The 23,882-nt window shown below is 42.4% G+C and overlaps 1 protein-coding gene across 2 annotated transcripts in view; it reads right to left on the minus strand.

Annotated features, from left to right (window-relative positions):
• LOC144693247 (tau-tubulin kinase 2-like) overlaps nucleotides 1-19,383 on the minus strand; it is a 313,940-nt gene extending 294,557 nt beyond the window's left edge. For both annotated transcript variants that reach the window (XM_078562916.1, XM_078562915.1), the window contains exon 1: nucleotides 19,071-19,383. The gene's annotated coding sequence lies outside the window, so the exon portion shown is untranslated. The remainder of the gene's footprint in view (nucleotides 1-19,070) is intronic.
• Between the last annotated feature and the right edge of the window lie 4,499 nt (nucleotides 19,384-23,882).

Here is a 23,882-nt window from a genome sequence, read left to right on the forward strand (position 1 = left end):
GGTCCAGAGGAGGTTCACGAGAATGATCCCAGGAATGAAAGGCTTAACATATGAGGAACGTTTGAGGACTCTGGGTCTATACTCGATGTAGTTTAGAAGGATGAGGGCGGATCTGATTGAAATTTACAGAATACTGAAAGGCCTGGATAGAGTGGACGTGGGGAGGATGTTTCCGTTAGTAGGGGAGACTAGGACCCGAGGGCACAGTCTCAGAGTAAAGGGAAGTCCTTTTAGAACAGAGATGAGGAGAAACTTCTTTAGCCAGAGAGTGGTGAATCTATGGAATTCATTGCCACAGAAGGCTGTGGAGGCCAAGTCATTGAGTGTATTTAAGACCGAGATAGATAGGTTCTTGATTGGTAAGGGGATCAAAGGTTACGGGGAGAAGGCAGGAGAATGGGGTTGAGAAACTTATCAGCCATGATTGAATGGTGGAGCAGACTCGATGGGCCGAATGGCCTAATTTCTGCTCCTACGTCTTATGGAAACTGATGGAACTCAGTGGCAGACTTGCTGAGGAAAACTGGTAAAGAAATGCATGAAAGATCATCAGGAGGACAAAGGCTAGAAAAGAAGCTTGATGAGCTGAAAACACAATATGCAGTGAAAAGAAAAGAAAGAACTGTTAAAGAATTGGAAACAGTCAGGGTTCAAAGAGGATAAAGAACAGTACAAAAAGGAATGCAAAGGAAGTGATCGCGAGAGAAATATCCCTGGTCATGGAAAAATATATGGAAGTCTGGATAGCAAAGAGAGACAAAAATCTTCTGGATAGGCTCAAGACAAATTAACAAAAGATGTGGGAAATGCAGGTACAATCAAGGATGGAGGTGGTGTAACCTATGGGTATTGGTTGTTTTTCAGTCAAGAGATCAAAAAACAACCTATAATACCCACAGATGCAAGACTGAACTGTTCATTTTCAAGATGAAATTGAGTGGTAGATCAATGGGAAACTGCTTCACAAAACTTAGAAATTCAGATATAGAATCTTCAATTAACATTCATGGAAAAAACCCAGCCACTGGATGCAGACAAGCCAGCATGCATCAGTGCCTACAACCACGCCCCCTCCCCCCCACCTTAAACCAGCTTATATTTCACCCCTCTCCTAATATTACTCAGTTCTGTTGAAGGGTCATGAGGACTCGAAACGTCAACTTTTTTCTTCTCCGCTGATGCTGCCAGACCTGCTGAGTTTTTCCAGGTAATTCTGTTTTTGTTTTGGATTTCCAGCATCCGCAGTTTTTTGTTTTTATCTTATGCATCAGTGCCAGGTCAATTAATGGGGAGGGCGAGCGTCAGGGCATCTGGCTGTAAAAGTACCCGTAAATCCAAATGATGGCTATAATGAATGGAGATGACACCCATGCTAGGGCACATCCTGCAAGCGACATACAGGGTTTCTGCCCGAACCCTGTGAGGAATGGGGAAGGATTACTATCCATTGGACCAAGAAGGATAAAGAAGAAAGTGCAAAGGAGAGGTGAAAAGATAGCCAATGCAACATGAAGATAGTATTCATTGAGCTAGAGAAGACTTATGACTCGGTGTCTAGGAAGGAAATCTGGAGGTGTGCTTGAATTTGAGGCATTCCCAAGAAATATGTATGATTATTACAAGACATGTACCAATGAGCGTCAGACAAGAGTAACAAGCAGTGTAGGGGAGAGTGACAGTTTCAAAGTCAAAGTTGGATTGCATCAAGGATCGGCACTGAGCCCACTGGATTGCACCAAGGATCGGTACTGAGCCCACTGGATTGCACCAAGGATCGGCACTCAGCCCACTGGATTGCACCAAGGATCGGTACTGAGCCCACTGGATTGCACCAAGGATCGGCACTCAGCCCACTGGATTGCACCAAGGACTGGCACGGAGCCCACTGGACTGCACCAAAGATTGGCACGGAGCCCAATGGATTGCACCAAGGATCGGCACGGAGCCCAATGGATTGCACCAAGGATCGGCACTGAGCCCCTTCCTCTTCCTGATTGTCATGGATGTTCCAACTGAGCAAGTGTGCCAGGAAGTGCCATGATAAACGATGTTTGCAGATGACAGTGAACTATTTAGTGGGGATGATGGGAGCATGATCTAGTATCTGAAGAACTGGAAGACAAGGGTATGAAGATCAGTCGAACAAAGACCCAATATATGGACTGTCACTTTGAGCCTAGGGAAAAGGATCAGGGTGAAGGTGTAAAGATTGAGTGAAGGCCTGGAGAAAGTAAGTAGTTTCAAGTATCTGGGGTCAGCAGTGGCAAAAGATGGAAGTATGGGAATGGAAATTGAATTAGATCTGTTAAGAATAATTAGAAGAAATGTTAAACTGAAAGTAAAAAACTACAAGACAGTTGTAAGGCCTGCCTTGTTATATAATGCAGAAACTTAGATAACATCAAGAGGAGAGGAAGAACGATTGGATACTAATGAGATGCGGATGCTGAGATGGATGTGTGGAGTAATGAGAAACGACAAAATCAGGAATCAGTACATCAGATGGTCAGTGAAGTTTGTGGAAGCATCAAAGAAAGTAGCCAAGAACAGGTTGAAATTGGATGGTCATACGTTGCAGAGAGAGAGGTGGGGGAATATGGTGAGATGAGTGATGGAGAAGTGACTGCTAGGAAAAAGAGGAAGGCCTAAAGACCAAATGAAAAAATTCAATGGCAAGAGACTTAAGGAGGAGAGAGCGATTCTGGGACAGGCAGTCAGCAGCACCGAGGGGGGGCCGGGAGTCGCAGAGGAGCGCGAGGGGGGGGCCGGGAGTCGCAGAGGAGCGCGGGGGGGGGGCCGGGAGTCGCAGACGAGCGCGAGGGGGGGGGCCGGGAGTCGCAGACGAGCGCGAGGGGGGGGCGGGAGTCGCAGAGGAGCGCGAGGGGGGGCCGGGAGTCACAGAGGAGCGCGAGGGGGGGGCCGGGAGTCGCAGAGGAGCGTGAGGAGGGGCCGGGAGTCGCAGAGGAGCGCGAGGGGGGGCCGGGAGTCGCAGAGGAGCGCGAGGGGGGGGGCCGGGAGTCGCAGAGGAGCGCGAGGGAGGGGCCGGGAGTCGCAGAGGAGCGCGAAGGGGGGGGGCCGGGAGTCGAAGAGGAGCGCAAGGGGGGGGCCGGGAGTCGCAGAGGAGCGCAAGGGGGGGGCCGGGAGTCGCAGAGGAGCGCAAGGGGGGGGCCAGGAGTTGCAGAGGAGCGCGAGGGGGGGGCCGGGAGTCGCAGAGGAGCTGGGAGAGCAGGGGTGACTGAGGGAGTTCGGTGAGGAGGGAACGAGGTGATCCTTTGAGTACCGTGAGGACGGCCAGGTAAGCATTTACTACTTTTATTGCATATAGTTTTTAAGGTCTTATTTTGTGGTTCATCTTTTGTAGGGGCTATATTCTGTAACAACGAGGAGCAGGGAAGAAGGGCCCGAGAGTAATTGATATTAAGTATCTTCCAAAAGGTTTAATTTAATTTAATGGGGTAAGTCATGGCAGGAGAGCTCAAAGCCGTGGCGTACTCCGCCTGCTCTAAGTGGGAAGCCGGGAACATTTCCAATGCCCGGGGCCAGCATGTGTGTGGGAAGTGTCTCCAGGTACAGCTCCTGGAAGCCCGGGTTTTGGAGCTGGAGCGGCAGCTGGGGACACTGTGGAGCATCCGCGAGGTGGAGAGTATCGTGGATAGCATGTATCAAGAGGTGGTCACACCGCAGGCTAAGATTGCACAGGCAGGAAGGGAATGGGTGACCACCAGGCAAAGCAAGAGGTCCAGGCAGACAGTGCAGGAATCTGCTGTAGCTATTCCCCTGCAAAACAGATATACCGCTTTGGATACTGTTGAGGGGAATGGCCTCTCAGGAGAAAGCAGCAATAGCCAAATTCGTTACACCGCGGTTGGCTCTGCTGCAAAGGGGAGGAGCTAAAAGTGTCAGAATCCAATAGTTATAGGGGATTCAATTGTAAGGGGAATAGATAGGCGTTTCTGTGGCCGCAAACGAGACTCCAGGATGGTATGTTGCCTCCCTGGTGCTAGGGTCAAGGATGTCTCAGAGCGGCTAGAGGACATCCTGAAGGGGGATGGTGAACAGCCAGTGGTCGTGGTACACATTGGTACAAACGACATAGGTTAAAAAAAAAAGGATGAGGTCCTAAAAGCAGAATATAGGGAGCAAGGAAGTAAGTTGAAAAGCAGGACCTCAAAGGTAGTGATCTCAGGATTACTACCAGTGCCACATGCCAGTCAGAGTAGAAATTGCAGGATATATCGGATGAATACGTGGCTGAAGAGATGGTGTGAAAGGGAGGGTTTCAGAATCCTGGGGCATTGGGACTGGTTCTGGGAGAGTTGGGACCAGTACAAACTGGACGGGTTACACCTGGGCATGTCCTAGGGGGATCATTTGCTAGGGTGGTTAGGGAGGGTTTAAACTAAAATGGCAGGGGGATGGGAACCTATGCAAGGAGTCAGAGGAGGGGGAATCAAAGACAAGAACAAAAGACAGAAAGGGGAATAAGAAGTGATAGTCAGAGAAATCAAGGGCAAGAATCAAACAGGGCCTCAGTGAAAAATAGTGGGAACGGGACAAATAATGTTAAAAAGACAAGCCTTAAGACTTTGTGCCTTAACGCGAGGAGCATTTGGAATAAAGTCAATGAATTAACCATGCAAATAGATGTAAACAGGTATGATATAGTCGGGATTACGGAGACATGGCTGCAGGGTGACCAAGGATGGGAACTGAACATCCAGGGATATCAGTATTTCGGGAGGACAGACAAAAAGGAAAAGGCAGTGGAGTTGCATTGCTGGTCAAAGAGAAAATTAACGCAACAGTGAGAAAAGATATTAGCTCCGACGATGTGGAATCTGTATGGGTAGAGCTGAGAAAGACTACGGGCCAAAAAACGTTAGTGGGGGTTGTATATAGGCCCCCAAACTGTAGTGGCGCTGTTGGGAATGGCATTAAACAGGAAATTAGAGATGCATGTAATAAAGAAACATCTGTAATTCTGGGTGACTTTAATATGCATATAAATTGGGCAAATCAAATTAGTAACAATACCGTAGAGGAGGAATTCCTGGAGTGTACACGGGATGTTTTTCTGGACCAATACATTGAGGAACCAACGAGAGAACAGGCCATCCTCGATTGGGTATTGTGTAATGAGAAAGGAATAATTGGCCATCTAGTTGTCCGAGGCCCCTTGGGGATGAGTGACCATAATATGATAGAATTCTTCATCAAAATGGAGAGTGACGTAATTGATTCTGAGACTTGGGTCCTGAATCTTAATAAAGGAAACTATGATGGTATGAGGCAGGAGTTGGCTATGATGGATTGGGAAATGTTACTCAAAGGGATGACGGTGGATAGGCAATGGCAAACATTCAAAGAGCGCATGGGTGAACTGCAACAATTGTTTATTCCTGTCTGGTGCAAAAGTAAAACAGGAAAGGTGGTCAAACCATGGCTTACAAGAAAAATTAGAGATAGTATTAGATCCAAGAAAGAGGCATACAAATTGGCCAGAAAAAACAACAGACCTGAGGATTGGGAGCAGTTTAGAATTCAGCAAAGGAGGACCAAGGGATTGATTAAGAAGGGGAAAATAGAGTATGAGAGTAAGCTTGCAGGGAACATAAAAACTGACTGTAAAAGTTTCTATAGATATGTGAAGAGAAAAAGATTGGTGAAGAGAAATGTAGGTCCCTTACAGTCAAAAACAGGGAACTTTATAATCGGGAACAAAGAAATGGTTGACCACCTAAATACATACTTTGGTTCTGTCTTCACAAAGGAGGACAATAATAACATACCACAAATGTTGGAGAACACAGGGTTTAGTGAGAGGGAGGAACTGAAAGAAATCAGTATTAGTAGGGAAATGTTGTTGGGGAAATTGATGGGATTGAAGGCCGATAAATCCCCGCGACCTGATAATCTACATACCAGAGTACTTAAGGAAGTAGCCCTAGAAATAGTGGATGCATTGGTGGTCATCTTCTGATATTCTATAGACTCTGGAATAGTTCCTACAGATTGGAGGGTAGCTAATGTAACCCCACTATTTAAAAAGGGAGGCAGAGAGAAAACAGGGAATTACAGACCAGTCAGCCTGACGTCGGTAGTGGGGGAAAATCTAGAGTCCATTCTCAAAGATTTAATAGCTGAACACGTGGAAAACAGTAGCAGAATCGGACAGAGTCAGCATGGATTTATGAAAGGGAAATCATGCTTGACAAATCTACTGGAATTTTTCGAGGATGTAGCTAGTAGAGTTGATGAGGGAGAGCCAGTGGATGTGGTTTATTTGGACATTCAGAAGGCTTTCGACAAAGTCCCACATAAGAGATTGGCGTGTAAAATTAAAGCGCATGGGATTGGGGGTAGTGTATTGAGATGGATAGAAAACTAGTTGGCAGACAGGAAACAAAGAGTAGGAATAAACGGGTCTTTTTCCGAATGACAGGCAGTGACTAGTGGGGTACCGCAGGGATCGGTGCTGGGAACCCAGTTATTCACAATATATATTAATGATTTAGATGAGGGAATTAACTGTAATATTTCCAAATTTGCAGATGACAGAAAGTTAGGTGGGAGGGTGAGCTGTGAGGATGCAGAGAAGCTTCAGTGTGATTTGGACAAGCTGAGTGAGTGAGTAAATGCATGGCAGATGCAGTATAATGTGGATAAATGTGACGTTATCCATTTTGGTAGCAAAAACAGGAAGGCAGATTATTATCTGAATGGCTATAAATTGAGAGAGGGGAATGTGCAACGAGACCTGGGTATGCTTGTACACCAATCGCTGAGGGTAAGCATGCAGGTGCAGCAGGCAGTAAAGAAGGCAAATGGTAGGTTGGCCTTCATAACCAGAGGATTCAAGTACAGGAGCAGAGATATCTTGCTGCAATTGTACAGGGCCTTGGTGAGACCACACCTAGAATATTGTGTGCAGTTTCAGTCTCCTTATCTGAGGAAGGACGTACTTGCTATAGAGGGAGTGCAGCGAAGGTTTACCCGACTGATTCCTGGGATGGCAGGACTGACATAGAAGGAGAGATCGAGTCAGTTAGGATTGTATTCGCTGGAGTTCAGAAGAATGAGGGGGGATCTCATAGAAACCTATAAAATTCTAACAGGATTAGACTGGGTAGATGCAGGAAGGATGTTCCCAATGGTGGGGGAGTCCAGAACCAGGGGTCACAGTCTGAGGATATGGGGTAGACCATTCAGGACTGAGATGAGGAGAAATTTCTTCACCCAGAGAATGGTGAGCCTGTGGAATTCGCTACCACAGAAAGTAGTTGAGGCCAAAACATTGAATGCTTTCAAGAAGGAGTTAGATATAGCTCTTGGGGCGAAAGGGATCAAAGAGTATGAGGAGAAAGCGGGAGCAGGCTATTGAGTTGGATGATCAGCCATGATCATAATGAATGGCAGAGCTGGCTCGAGGGGCCAAATGGCCTACTCCCGCTCCTAGTTTCTATGTTTCTAAATGCATCAGGATTGGAAGAATGGGTGACTGACTGGAGAAGATGGAGAAAGGCAATCAACCAGCATTGTGGCGACTCCGAGTAAAATAGCAGAAGCTGAAAAAAGGATTAACATCATGGAAAAACTCAAGCTTGTGTTCAGCAACGCTTCAATGCGTTATATTGATTCTTACCAAACATAAAACTGAAATTGTTGCTGCTTTTCTTCCGACAGTGCACAGTAATCAGTTTTACTTGCCACGATGCTTGTGCAAAGAAATGATTCCTGAACTTATTTCACACTGGTGCAAAAAAGGATCTCTCCCCGCTACCACCCACCCCACCCCCCATGCATTTTCCAGAAATAGCACAATTTACTAATAAATTGAGACTTAAAGCATCCAAAATAAGGTGATTATAATTTGGTAGACTATGGCTACCAAGCTAAAAATGCACATTATAGTTAAAACAACCTGCACATTACAGGTTAGATATAGCTCTATAGTTAGATATACACTGCAACCTAGAATGAAAACTGGAATAATTCAATATTGCTGTCTGATTTACAGCACACTGTACAATGTACTCAGAGGCCTGGTGTTTCTTACAATTTAATAATACGCAAAAAATATCTTACATCTTATAAAAAAGACAAAACACACTGGCCTAGATTTTGCAGTCAGTGGCAAAGTGATGGTACTCGCCACTAACCTCAAAGAAAGCTGCCAACAAAAGATCTAGTGATCTATGTAGCTTGAATTTCACTTTTTCCCAGGTTCGTTTGATTCTTGCGTTAAATCCAGGGAATCATAATGAAGAATTATCAGGCAGCAAACCAGAAAGTAAAATGCAGTTTATTAGTCACTTCTTATAAATTTGAGTCAGTGAAATAAAAATTGGGAAGTATACATTTGAAGCTAAAATACCAAGATAGATTTTAAAAAATAAACATTATGGAATTATAATGGAAAAATGGCATTATACAAATATAAAATTATTTTCGGGGCCAGAGAGGTAGTTCATCAGTAGTCATGGCTTTCTACAGTATTAAAAACCCGGTTACATCATTCAGGTGTAACATTTTTGGCTTTTTTTTATGAACAGTGATATTACAGTGCAAGAGGGAAAGTTCACATCAGTTCAAGTGATTTATAAAGACTGCCATCTGTGGGGACTTCAACTCAGTACATTGTGGAGGAGCAGGGAATCACTGTCTGCAACGTGTGGATTTCCACATTTAACCACACATATGCAGATGCTAAAAGTTGCTGTCAGCTTCACAGTTGCAATGATGGTGAACAGTTTTGCCAAAATTGCAAATGCAAAATCCAGGCCATTAAGATGTTTATTATTTTATTACTTTCCTTTTATTCTATTAAGGTGAACAGGTGTTGGGTATTGATTAGTTTATATAAACATCGGAGTATAATTAAGAAGAGTCAGCCAGCACTGGGTGTTTGGTGGACAAGTAAGCTCTATGGCGAGCAATAAACAAACAGTCTCTCCCAAAGCATCCTAGTCTCTATGTCTTCTCCACAACCAGGCCTGGGAGTTTCCTCTGATATTGGTAGCAGAGGATGGTTGCCTGAAAGTGAAGATTGGAGACCAAGATTTACTTCCAGACAGAAGGTTAGAATTGGAGTTTCTTCTGAGAGCAGACGGCAATTGGAGACTCTTTGAAGAAAGACGACTGAAACCAGGTATAAAGGTGGCAAGATATGATTATCCACCACTGCTTTATAAAACGGAACTTCATGATCAACGGAAAAGTAAAGTCGAGACATGGACTACCGAAAAGAAAGCAAGGGATAGCTCTGGCGCTTTTGTTTCCTACCAGCAGCAAGATCTGCTACAAAGTGCTCTCAGAAAAAAACACTCAGGAACTGGACAAAGGAGGTTTAGACATTCTCTTGAAATTCATGGATAAAATGTACATGAAAAGTGACTTATTGAATGCCTATGAGGCTTGGTCAGACTTGGGTAAATTTTTTAAAAATGGATGATTCTTCCATAGAAGAATACATCATGGAATTTAACTGACTGTATACAAGGTTGCAATGATTCCACTTGGAAATTCCTGAATCAATATTTGCCTTTACGTTATTGGACTGTGCTAGGATATCAAACATGGATAGGCTCAGTTTTAACCACAGTTAGGTTCAAAGAGAGACATACACTTTTGGATCAAATGTCCGAAGCCTTAAAAAAAATTTTGGGAAAGCATTCATTTCAGTCGCTTTCATGGCACAAATAGGCTCTTCAAAGATGACACCAAAGATGGAGAATACAATGCTAGCAGCATTGAGACCGTTTGAATATAGGGTCAAACGTCTGTATGAAAGAAGAATTACAAACAAAAAGTATGAGGACAAAGACCCCTTTGAGAGCTATAACAGGCAGTGGGCATTGGGCAATTATAGGAGGAGGATGAACCCTAGAAATAACCAAGGGGTGGTCAACAGGTGCTTCAAATGAAACTCTAACTATTATTACGTGTGGATTTGCCCAAAAATGAAACACACGGTTTTTGACACAATACATGACATAGAAGGCACAGAAGACGAGGACAACGATACTGACCAGAGGGAATGGTATCGGTCACCAGAAGCTTCAGTCCGGTAATGAATATCCTTGTAGCAGATTTGTCCAATTGCTCAGTTCTAGATAGTGGGTGTACATCCATGGTATGTGGAGTGGACTGGCTAAAATGTTGCATGGATTCTTTAAGTAAGGGAGGCCAAAGTAAAGTCAAAGAGTATGACAGTTCTACTTGTTTCAGGCTCAGTGCTAGTAACATGCTGAAATCACTAAAAAATAGTAATTCAGTGATAAACAGGAGTAAATCATTTTATTAGTACTGATGTAGCATCGAGTGAAATACCTTTACTGCTAAGTGAGCCTTCAATGAAAAAGGCCTAAATGAAGTTGGCCATGAACATGATAAAGCGGTTGTCTTTAGGAGAACAGTAGATTTGCAATTTACACAGCTGGGACATTATTGTATTCTTTTAAGGCCTATCTTCTACAGGCAGAATGTTGAAGAGTTATTAATGGCAACTATTTAGGGATTTAAAGAAAAAGAAGCTAATTATTACAAAACTACAATCAACAATTTGCACATCCCTCTGGCCATAGGTTGAAGATTCTGTTAAAGGATGCAAGGGTATTGGATGAGGAATACAACAGACATGTTGAGGATATTAGTGAAAAATGTGATATTTGTTAAAAGTACAAGAGAACACCTTCATGTCCAGTAGTAAGTCTTCCACTGGTGAGAGAATTTAATGAAACTGTAGCAACAGAGCTTGGAAGATAATGGAAAGTTGGGTGGAGCGGGGCTGGGAGCACCAGCCAAATTCTTAATGGACAATGGAGGAGAATTTGCCAATGATGAATTCAAGAGTATGTGTGAAAATTTGAATATTGTAGCAATACATACAGCAGCAGAAAGTCCTTTTAACAATGGGATATGAGAGAGAAATGATGCCATGATTAACAACTTGCTCCGAAAAATTTTAGCCCAGGAATCTGAAGATGCCTTCAATAATGTGGGACCATCCCCCAGCTTTGGAGGGGACTACCATTAGGTCCATTCTTGCAGAACATTTGAATACCATGCTTTTATTAAGGTGGAGATTTCAGAAAAAAAATCAGGAGAGCTCTGAGGTATTGAATCAGGCCATCAGAAAAGAATTTTAAGCCCGGGCACATGGCGTATTATTAAAGTGAGAGGGCAGAAAGAATGGAGGGGCCCTGGAAAAGTTAAGCACTGATGGCAAAATGATAGTCTTGCAACACAGTAACCAAACAGAATACATTCCACGCGGCTTACTAGCACTGATTACAATTGATAGAATCTGAACGGACGATGGAAACCAAAGATGCACCATGCACTTCATACACATATATGGCAGACCCATATGAACAGACTGTGACAGATGATGGGCTAACTGAGAGTAGACCAAGTGAAAGTGAAGATCAGGAGAGTGCCATTTATCACATAGATCAACGACCAAAAGTTGGAGCTAGGGTGGCATGGATGCTAGAAGAGGCTACTGAGTGGAGGGAAACCACCATAGTAGGAAGGGCAGGAAAGGCCACAAGGAAATACAAAAACTGGCTGAATGTACGAAGACAAGGGGCAGAATATCAAACCTACAGATTGGCAGAAACATTTGGAAAGCCAGGAAACATAGTGCAAGTTCAGACAGTGGGCCTAATGGTGATCATAGCCTAAGGAAAAGATAAAGGACTTGTGAAAGAAGTCTAGAAAGGGACAGATCAAGTAGTAGTACTCCAGATAGGGACAGGAGACCTAGTAATTCATGTAGTTTAACAAGAACAAGGATCAAAGAACAGGCGAGGAGCAACAAGAAGTAAGAGCACCTGCGATAGAGAAGCTCTAGTGGCTATTAACAAGTTAGATGATAAATTGGTAAAGGAGGCAAAACTAAAAGAACTTGACAGTTGGAGAGAGTTTGGCGTTAACACAAAAATGCCAACAAACGTTGACCCATAGATGGATATGTACGGAGATAGTACTTCCTGATGGTTAATATAAAGCTAAAGCCAGGCTTGTAACAGGGATTTGAGGAACTGGATGACCAGGAAGTTAGAGTAGACCCCCAACAGCGGGAAAAGCAAGTTTGGAGATTTTCCTAGCACCTTTAGCAGCATACTCATGGGAATGTAAACCCATTGATGTCAAAGCAGCATTTTTGCAAGCCTCCAAAAGAAACTGGAGATATAAAGGAGAAATCATGGAGGCTAAATAAGTGTGTTTATGGGCTGAATATGTATCTAGGGTATGGTATTTTTCAGTTAGGTCTGCCCTACTAGAAGCTGGTTGTCTTCAGCTAAAAGCTGATCCAACAATGTTTTATTGGTACTATGAAGGAAAACTAGCAGGCATTTTTTTAATGCATGTAGATGATTTCCTGGTGAGGGTGGAATCTGCGACAATTGAGAAATTTGAGATAGATAAAATTAAAAGGAATTCAAAATTGGAAGTCAGGCTTCTGGAGCTTTTAAGTATATAGGGCTGGAAATTAGGCAGACTTAAATTGGGAATAACTCTAACTCAACAGTCTTACCTAGAGAATGTTAATATGATCCTGATAAAAAGGGCCAGGTCCTCACAAAATGAAGACTACAACCAAGGAAGAAGCAGATCAATTAAGGAGCTGAATTGGGCAATTAAACTGGTTATACACAGAAACTAGACCGGGTGCATGCTATGATGTATTAGAATTGAGCACCATGCTGAAATATGCTATTGTTGGGGAAGTGCTTAAAGCAAATAAGACATTGAAGAAATTTAAACAATGTAGGCTCAGATTTCCAGATCTGGGTGACCCAGGAGGGATGAAATTAGTTGTTTTTAGTGACAACTCACATGCTAAACTTCCCAATGATTATTTGAATACAGCAGGATTCATTATATTTTTAGTGGGAAGTAACAATAAACGTTGCTTATTATATGTTTATTATAAGCATGGGAATCAAAAAAAATAAAGACAGCAGTTAAAAGCACTTTAGCCACAGAGGAGTTTGCGCTGGTAGAAGCAACAGATATGGCTATGTATTTATCGAATATTTTAAAGGAACGCCTATATAAAGAGCAACCAGGGAAAAATGAGCCTATAAAATGCTACATAGATGATTGTTCGCTCTAGGACAATTCCGTAATACACTTTGTGGAATGGACAAAGAGGTTGAGGATTGATCTCGAGTATAAGAGAGATGTTGGAAAGGAAGGAGATTTCAAAAATAAAATGTGTCGATGCAAGTCACCAGTTATTGGATTGTTTCACAAAAAGGACTGCTTGTCCAAAGAAATTGTTGGATATCCTTGAAGAGGGACGCCTTGTGTTATAATGGATTATGAAAACACGGAAATTTTCATGTTGTAACCTATCAACATTTTTTGGGTCTTTTTGCTTTCAAGACGGGGCAGGGACTGGAGAATATGGAGTATGTTAAAGATTTGATTGTATTATAAGATAACATGTATTATAATTTTGCATTTTTTTCTTATGGATAGTTATTGCTTGCATGTCAATTTAATTTAAAAAGAGGGGAATCTGTTGGTATCCATTAGGTTTTGTTAATGGATGTGAAATACCCTGTAGCTTAAGGTAATAAGGTGAACAGGTGTTGGGTATTGATTAGTTTATATACAAATCTAATTAAGAAGAGTCAGCCAGCACTGGGTGTCCGGTGTTTGAGTGGAGAAGTAAGCTCTGTGGCAAGCAATAAACAGTCTCTTCCAAAGCACCCTCGTCTTAATGTCTTCTTCACAACCAGGTTTGGGAGTTTCCTCTGACAAGTATCTTGCCACTTCCATATGGTATCTATTCAATTGTTAAATTGGGGCACTAGAAGATTATAACTGTCAATACAATACTCCTGTACGCTCAACCAACAAGAGCAATGCTGAATGTATTGCACTGTCTTAATTTTTACTTATTTTCCCCAATGATGGGAACACTTTCATCATTCAGCATGTCCGACCAAGAATCTATAAATCAATTAGACCCGGCTCTCTTAATGAAAATCAATCCTTTACCATCAAGGCCATCATGTGAACTAGATGTCACCAGTACGCTGATTTTCACTTCAATTTTACTTAAGGAACATCGAAATACAGGTAGTGTTTTTTGGGGGAATAAGCAAAGCACAATTTACAAGCAGCTTAATCCCCATGTTGCTTTTGCAGACTAACTATGATAATAAAGAATAGCGTCACTAGCAGCCAATCATCTTCCTGGTGCTCTGGTAAACCCAAAGGCTAAAGTACAATTACAACATTAAATTGCAATAATTGCTGTAATTAAAGCCAATCATCAGTACTTCCTGTCCCAGCACTACAGTAAAACATCTTTCCAAACACAAGCACATGAACTACGTTTATCAAAAGCAGGTCTAAAAGCTGGCAAAATGCCACAAAACTATGTAGGGAGATTCTTAGCCCAAGATCTATTGATGTAATAGGGAAAAAAGGCTGAAAAATATTTACATGTTTTATTAACCCTCTCCCATTTTTTCTCAACCTTGGTACCAAATAAACCAAGCTGTTACTAAATCTTGACCAGGTCAGAAGGCCACAAGTTGAAACCCCAATAGGGACTTGAGCATATAACCCATGGGGGCTGACATTGCAGCACAGTAATTAAAGGGAGTGCTGCCTCTTTTAGATCAGACATCAATCCAAGGAACCCCATCTGCTCTCAAGTGCATATAAAATATTCTACAACATTAACAGAGAGTTTTCCCAACACTTGTTAACAAACATCCCTCAACCAACGCCACCCAAAATGATTGACTTTCCTCAATGATTCATTTGCTGTTTGTGGGAACCTTCTATGCTTTCATTTGCTGTACAGTGACTGCAATTCAAAAGTAATCCACCAACTGTAAAGTGCTTTCAGATGTTCTCAGATTATAATCATACAAACACAAGTTCTTTCTTTACACGTTTGACTGGATTAATGCAGGAAAGGGAAGCCTTTAATTCGTTCATTGGGTGTGGTGTTGCTGGCAAGGCCAACATTTATTGTCCATCCCTAAAAAGTAAAACCAAAAGGGGTCATCAATTTCACCAAAGACAATATGACATGCTTCTGTTCAGTTAGTGAAACCAAGTCAGACCATTACAGTTGTGCAAATGATGTGTTATAACCACATGTAATATTTATTTGGTGCTGGCTCCAACCTCAACAAGTCGATATTTGACGAGCACATTCAAACACTAGCCACACAAATGGCATAAGAGGTTCATTTTAGAGCCTATATTCAAAATGTGTAAGACAATGGAGGTGGGTCACTTTGATATACAGTACTAAACATAATGCAGGGCTTCCCCAAGGTTTTACACTAGAACCTCTTTTGTTGCACATCCCTCAAATATAAAAGGATGACATTTTCTTTAAAGTTAACGTAACCTTATTTTTTGGGACTGACTGAAGTCTATTCCATTTAGAACACAACAGCTTTATAGTTTGGGTTATCAATCTATGTGCTTGAAGGTTATTGATCAATGTCAATCATCATCATCGTTGGCAATCCCTCATGTTGAAGATAATTCTTCCATGCAGATGGCTGGGTTTAAGTGTGATGTCAGTGTTAGCTGTGGATTCACAGATGGTGTGAATCCTATTAAGGCCCTACAGGATCTTCCACAGTGAAGACAGAAGTTATCAGCCAGTAGAGGTGGTGGGCTCAAGCAGCTGCCCTCTCTTTCCATCTCTCTCTCCTTTCTCTCTCAGTAGCTTCTCTCATAGGTCGTGACACAGTTTTTGTTGATGGATCACCATTTTGGTCAGGATTAGTTATCTGCTTCCCATGTGTTGATGTTAATGTAGCAGACCTTCACGGAGCCTTTGAGAATGTCTTTGAAACACTTCCTTTAGCCCCCATATGAACAGACTCCCTGATGTAGCTCTGAGTATAGCACCTGCCCAGACAGCCTTGAGTGGGCCACTCTGACAACATGTCCCATCCATCTCAGCTGATGTGAGATTATTAACGCCTCTATACTTGGCACATCCGAATCTTGGAGGATGCTCATGTTTGTTCTTTTGTCTTCCCACCCGATTCACAAGACCCTTCCAAGACAGTGTTGATCTTGTTGTTCTAGGGCCTTGATATGGTGTCTATAAGTTATCCAAGCTATAGTACCATCAATAAGTGTTGGAAGAAACAATGCCCAATAGACTACGAGTTTTGTGTCAGGTCTGATATTAGGATTCCATGGGTGAGTTAGTACAATGAATTCAGTGGTATTCCTATTCATTGATGTCAGCTTTTTTAGGATGGATAGCTTCCATGATATGGGAAGTAAGGGACATTTTCCAACACATCACCATTAAACTCAATTGAAGGAATTGGATTTGTTACATTTGATGTGGCTATCCACCATCTGTGGCTGGTAGCTGCAGCTCACCCAATGATCAGTGTCATAAAACATTTGGCCAATGTTTAATTTCTGTAGATCTACTGTCATTGATAACTAAATATTCTGACATTTGCTTATCTACTTTAACTTGCCTGGAAGCTCTCTTACCTCACAGGCTTCAAAATACTGATCACCCTTAACAGAATAATTACCAAGTACACTGTGCTTAGAATAAAACTGTGACTCAACGAGCATGGTAGTTACAAAATCCTTGGCAGGTATGTTCATAAGCAGGTAGCCAAAATCACATCCCTAGCTCACAATCAGTTCATGTTGGCCATCATTAAAATAGATGCTATTAAAGATCAGCCTCCAGTTACAAGATGAATATAAAACTAGAAAACTGCTAACTAACTGAAGCAAACATCAAGGGCATGGGTTCAAATCTTGATGTTGATCCATGTTATCACTGCCTTTCCCAATTACCCTCACAGACACTCACCTAATGTCTGTTAGCATACAATCAGTAACAGAATGATTAAGTATTTTCGGAGAACAAATTTGCTTTGGAGCTGGTGACTTACCCAACCATTGGACATCTTCATACCTCAACTACCTGTTACTGAATATTAACTTTTTCTGAATATGGACTTAATGGATATGGACTAAATGAATATGGAATAAATTATCAAGCATTCCCAGGTACCAAATAAGATATAATAAAGTCTTAAATTGTAAAAATTCAGAACTGTATCTATGTTGGTCATCCAAACTTAAATCTCATATCTGGTCCCCTTCAAGCACTATTTGCACTGCAGCAAAGACAATTATTAACTGATTCTGGGCCCTAACAGAAACCTTACCAGTATCCTTTGGCATACCCTAATCAGGAACCTCAAAAGAAGTCTTGCCAGTAGTCATGGGGCATGCCTAATTCAGAAGAATCACATAAACCTCACCAACTACCACTCCATTTGTAGATTTCATCCAATTTATTATCTACAATTGATTATTCCGGACAGACCTAAGCAAAGAATTATGACATAGTCCAGGAAAAGCTGGAGGTTTTAAAATACATTTAAAAATCACTCTTGATTGACAGCATCAACTTGCTTAGTGGTCTGGAAAATGGTAGTCAAAACATTAGGGCACAAAAGCCAAGATGACTTTGCTCAGTTTCCATTTATACTTTGTCTGAAGAACACTGAAAAGTTAACAAGCCACAATGACTTAATTCAACAAAATGCATGCAAATTTTTCTAAATTTTATACACCTATAATTATCCATGACTTGTCAGTCTGTTTACACCATATGAACATGAAGGTTATTTTTGTATTTTGAATTAAAAATTCAATAAACAATGAAAAAAATATTTTCACTCATACAATAGTCTATACATTTCAGACCAAAAAAAGTTTGTTTTAAAATCAAGCCTCAATATACTCCACTCAGTATTTAAATTTAAATTTTCAGTAACCAACAATGCTGTTCAACAGCAGGTCCAGGGTTAGTTAATGTGTTATCTGGACGTTATTTTCGATTTTATCTAATGTGTTATATTGTATGATAGCCGAATGCATAAACTCAAGCCACGAGAGAGTGCTATATCTAACCACTTAGGACAGAATACAAATAAGTGCACATGTCATTTTGAAAATACAGCAATCCAAATACATTCCTTTTATCTGAAAAATCATCAGGCACTGAACCGACACAAATAAATGCCTCTGCACACATTAATGACGCAAACGCATGAACAGAATACACCATGAGGCAATAATATTGCAGTGGAATTGCATTTTCTGCGGCATCACCATTTCGGCCAATGGCAGCTCCATCATCGTTGCTTATTTCACGGATCCATTGTAAGAACATCTCGTCCTGTCAGGGCCAAGTGTTCCTCCCCACCAACAACAACAGCAAAAAAATCAATTGCTGCGGCTGCTTCACTTTCAATTAGTTCTAAGCAAATGCAACTGTGTTGCCTCAAGGTCAATGTCTTTGTACGATCGGAGATTGAAGCCCTCAAAATATCTGGGAAAGGGGAGGGTGGATTGCTCAATCCTGCAAATCGTTTCCCCAAAAAGGAATTGCGAGGCCTTCCTTACACGCACTGCAAATAATGCCTGCGTTTAGAGATTACAATGGCCCAGAGGATTGGGGATGGGAAGGTGTTCAGCAGAAAGCACAGATCAATGCTGAGTGGCTACAGAATGCGTGTCAAACACAACTTGGGAGAAAAGGCGCGGTTAAATTATGATCGGGTACAATAGGAGGGCTTAATTTATATATAGGACCAGACCTAAGCGTTATGCTTGGATCTGGTCCTATATATAAACAAAGTACTGGAATATATGTATTTAAAAGATTATGAATCAGCAGGTTGTGGTTTAAGAAACCCAGGGAAAAAAGAGCAGGCCAGGCTCATTCTCAAGACTCCCTTCAGGGAAATCAATTAATCCCAAATGAAGAGGAATCAGTGAAAACTCTAAATAAAAAAAACTCAATGCTCAGAAACTAAAATCAAAATTAACCTGAGAAGAAAACACACATTCACATAAGCAACATCTTTGTCTCCCCATCCACTGTAACGTATTGATCAGACTTGAAGAGCTATCAGGATAGGGCTCCCTGTCCTGTTAGGCTCATTAACTCAGCCTCTCTCCCCGTCCACCCACCCCGTGTATCAGTGACTAAAAGCAATGGCTTCAATAAAGCAGCTTACCTGTGAGATAGCTCGACATCATCCTCAGCAGCATCACATCACCCTGAGCAGCAGCAACATCCCCACCGCTCACAGGGTTAATCACTCACCCGGCCCAACCTGGCCCCGCTTCCCCCTTTCACGTTATAACCGGACTTGTTTCATCTCCCAGCGAGCGGAGGAGGGGAGGGAATGAAAGGGAGAAAGAAAGAAATCCTCAGAATAATAAATAAATTAAATTCCTCCTCCTGAATCAGGAGCAATCGGCAGCAGCTCCTCCTCCTCCCTCCATTACTGCAGCAACCTCTTACGTCGCACTGTACCATCGCAACCGGCCGAGTCAACTCCGGCCGACAATCCACAGGCCACGCCCACATCCCCGCCCCCCCCATTTGTGCTTCTGCCATTGGACAGCGCCCTCCACTCGACGGCAGGGCGTCGCCTGCTCTCCTGTCCTTGCTTCGGTTCCATTGGTTCACGGCCAGGCTCTTCAAATTTCGTCACAATGCGGGTCGCGTCCAACATCGTCTGATTGGAAAACCCTTATGTCCCGCCTACCTTCCCCATAATCCACTGCGCGAATGCCGAGCTTTCTGGTACTTGTAGTTGTCTCGGATGTCAAGTTTAGCTTGATGCTAAAAACAAAAATAAAAACAAAAAACTGCGGATGTGAAAATCCAAAACAAAAACAGAAACAGAAATACCTGGAAAAACTCAGCAGGTCTGGCAGCATCGGCGGATGCTTGCTTCTGTTACTGTCAAAGTAGGTGCTATTGGCTGTGGCTAAAGTTCTTACATTTCTTATGCCACCCAATTATGATAATTCAAAATTAAAATATCTATTGATGGTAGTTCTTAAATTTCAAAAATCAGGCAATGACAATCTATTGTTGGAAAGAACATTATTGACTTTTGCTTTTGTGTTAGTGTTTATCCAATCTACTTCTCTTCCAGGAATACCTACCTCCAAGAAGTTCTGCTTTCCTCTTCAACAGAATTTCCATTTGTCTTTTACCTTGTTTATTGGTTTCTGTTTCCATCCTCATATTTGTAAGGTGTCTTCCAATAATAACTTTCACAACCACACCTCCATTTTCAGCAACTGTCTCCGGCTCAGAGTTATTCTACCTGGATTCCAACTGAAATTCCATCCTTCGTGTTTCGAATCCACCCAAGAGTACAGGTTCTTCCGAGACATTCAATGTTCCTCAAACTGCTATTTGCATCATATCCTGAAATCTACACTCAGTGCCATGCGCCACCGCATGTACACCCTTGAACTCTCTTCAGTAACACCAACTCATTCTATCACAAATCTGTCCTGCTCCACAATTTCATTTCATCCTTCAACTTATCCAATGCTTTAACAAAAACCTTTTTCTCTTTCTTTCGGGTGTTAAGGAACGTAAGCTCCAACAATTCATGGGTACCAACTCCCTTCCAGATCTTTCTTCCCATTTCTGTTATTGTGGGTTTATCTTTGGATTCATTGGCTTCTCACTCTAGAAGAGATCTTTCTGGAGGCAATGGTCTTTTGTTCAAAAACATTTATTTACATGCTAACTATTAACAAAGGTTAAATAAAATCAAGACATAGCTGGAGCTAGTCTATGAGATGCTTTGGTCATATCCTCTCAGTGAGTGACATCATTGTGACGGAGCTCCTTACGGACATGCTCAGTAGCTATCTTTAGAGTTAACCCTTTATTCTACATCTCCTGAGTCTTTATCCCCATACTATTAAACACATATTCTCCTATACCCTTCACTTCCCTCTGACCCCATCCCTCCGTCTAACCTTTCTCTTGCCGTGTATTCATAATACCCTATGACTTCCCCTCTCTGACACTGAACAATCTGTCCTTCGCCAAGGATTTAGTTTTATCCCCTTATGCCCCAACCTCAATGAATTTCGAGCTTAGCACAAGGTTGAGCTCTTCTTTTGTCACCTTCTTCTCCATGCTCACTTCTTTGGTCAGGAGTCTTCTCCCCAATCAGCGGGCCCTTTCACCCATCTTCAATACTCTCCCTCCACTTGGAGCCCTCCCTCTGGCCTCTTACCTGCTCTTGATCTTTTCATTAAGAATGATCAATGTGACAGCAGCCTGCTCACTTTCTCTGCTCACTCACTCTAACTCTGAAATGGCTGCATTCCGTTCGCTCAGGTCCAACACTAACATTGTTATCAAACCTGCTGACAAGGGTGATGCTGTTGTCTGGCATATTAACCTCTACCTTGGAGAAGATGAGCGCCAACTCTCCAACACTTCCTCCTACCTGCGTCTGGACCATAATTCCAACACCAAACATCAAGCCACTATTTCCAGGACTATCACTGACCTCATCTCCTCAGGAGATCTTCTCTCCACAACTTCCCACCTCATGCCCAACCACATACAGCCCTTCTATCTCCTTCCCAAAATATATAAACAGCTCTGTGCTGGTAGATCCATTGTTTCAGTCTGTTCCTGCCCCATTGAACTTATTCAATCTTCATATCTTGCCTCTTTTTTCTCTCCCTGTCCAGTCACATCCCCGCCTTCATCTGTGACTTTTCTAGTGCCATACATCATTTCAACAATTTCCAGTTTAGTGGCCCTAACCAACTCCTCTTCACTATGGATGTCCAATCTCTCTACACCTCCATCTCCCACCAGGATGGTCTGAGCGCTCTCCACTTCTTTAACGCATGTCACCCCCTCTAAATAAAAGGTGTTGGTATGGACACCTAGCTATGCCTGCCTTTTTGTATAATCTATGGAATCTTTCTTGTTCCAGTCCAACTCGGGCCTCTTCTCTCAACTCTTTTCCAGTGCATCGATGATTGTATTGGTGCCGTTTCTTGCTCTTATCTGGAACTGGAAAACTTCACCAACTTTGCTTCCAAGTTCCACCTTTCTCTAACTTGCACATTGTCCTTCTCCAACTCTTCCCTTCTCTTCCTTGACTTCTCTGTCTCCATTTCTGGGGACAGGCTATCAATCAATATTCATTATAAGCCCACTGGCTCCTACAGCTATTTCAACTACACTTCCTAACACCCTGCTTCTTGTAAGGACCCCATTCCATTCTCCAGGTTTCTTTGTCTCTGTCACATCTGTTCTGATGATGTAACCTTCCACAGCAGTGCTTCTGATACGTCTTCCTTTATCCTCAGCAGAGGATTCCACCAACACCCTCCCTCCCACCCCACCATGGTCGACAGAATCATGCCCTCAACCATGTCTCACCCACTTTCCGCATTTATGCTCTCACACCTTCCTCACCTTCCCACCCCCAGATGCATATCTGAGGGGTACACAGTGTCTGCTGAATGCTAAGGCCCACCTCAGTTCTCTGGAACTTTGTCCTAGTTGTATGCTTATGTTTTAGGCCCTCTAGCCCTCACCACTTATAACTCCTCACCCTCCATCCACTCCCCATGCCCCATCCATGCCAACTCATGCCCTCTACCCACTTCTAATGGACCCTCAATCTCTCCATGCCAACTGCAAGTAGGCCTGGATATCACATTTGAGTTTAACTTGGCCATTTTTAGGGTGCTTCCACATTATATTTACTGTAGTAAGGTAACAAGATCAAGATGCCATTTTGTACTAATACTGGGTTAAAGAAGCCATTTTTTATTCTGTACTTTATAATCACTCACATGTATTAATCAAGAATAATTAGCAACCAGCCAACAACAGATGATTAAATAAGTAGCAGGCCTCAATGATGTATAACTGGAGAATAAGTGATTAAAGATCGGAGAATGTACTAATGTTTGAGGTTTAGAATACTAATTTGCTGCAAATCAATATTTCTAAATGAGCTGCTATTGTCTGTGGGAACCTGGGAGCATTCAGATAATACAAAACACATAGGCCTCGATGTGCCCTTGGCATTCTAGGTCAAGTGTCCAGAGAATTAATGAAGGTTTGTATAAAGTCAGATAAGAGAGGCATCATGAGCTATTCTGAAAATAGAAGCATGCAGCTGAAGCTTTTTGTCTAGCACTCATCAGGACAGTTTGCAAGAATACCAATAGCAGAGGGAACAACAATTTATTCTTATTTAAATAAGTTCATAACTTAGCAGTTCTACGGACTTTATCCAACTTCAAGGGCTTACGTCTACTCTAAAAATTTGTGACTCTCACACTGCTAGTTAAGGCCCTTGCTACAGCAAAAGTGGAGTCTGTTTGAACTCACCATTGAAGCCAAATGGTCCTACTGAGTTCAGGTTCTGCTCATGTGTGAATCATGCCCTGACCCCTTTCCTCTACTGGTGAAAATGGGATCTGTCAGAAATGGGGGCAGGAATTCTGAATCTGGACTCTGTCCACCATTTTGGAAGGTTTGTGAAGTCTCCGTGAAAATCCAACCCTTGACCATTAAAAAAACAAGCAAACGCAGAAGACAATGGAAATCAAGGCCTGAAATTTGGCTCCCAGGTTGGGTGCACAGAGTCAGGAAAATTTCTACTCCCCAAACCCAGCTCAGAGAAACTTTCCCGAGAAGCCAGACTTTTGATCCAGAGTCGGGGGTGGGTTGGATTGGGGTTGGGGGGCGGGGAGGCGTGGTGGAGCTGTGCCCATTGACCCCAAAATAGTGGAGATGCAAAGCTGGACTTAGCATTGGTTACGTGACTCGCTGTGGGTTTAAAAGGAGAGCCAGTAGAGAATTCCTGCTCTGTAAAGCCAAGTTGCTTTACAGGAGACGTCAATCGACAGTCAGATGGATACTAACTAATACTTTTCCAATATCAGTGATCAGTTGGACGAGAATGACCCATCATGGCCTTTCCATAGGAAAATATAATCATTTTTGCTATCTATTCACATAATGAAGG

The sequence above is a fragment of the Cetorhinus maximus genome, chromosome 18 (genome assembly GCF_964194155.1).
Source record: "Cetorhinus maximus chromosome 18, sCetMax3.hap1.1, whole genome shotgun sequence".
NCBI classification, from domain to species: Eukaryota; Metazoa; Chordata; class Chondrichthyes; order Lamniformes; family Cetorhinidae; genus Cetorhinus; species Cetorhinus maximus.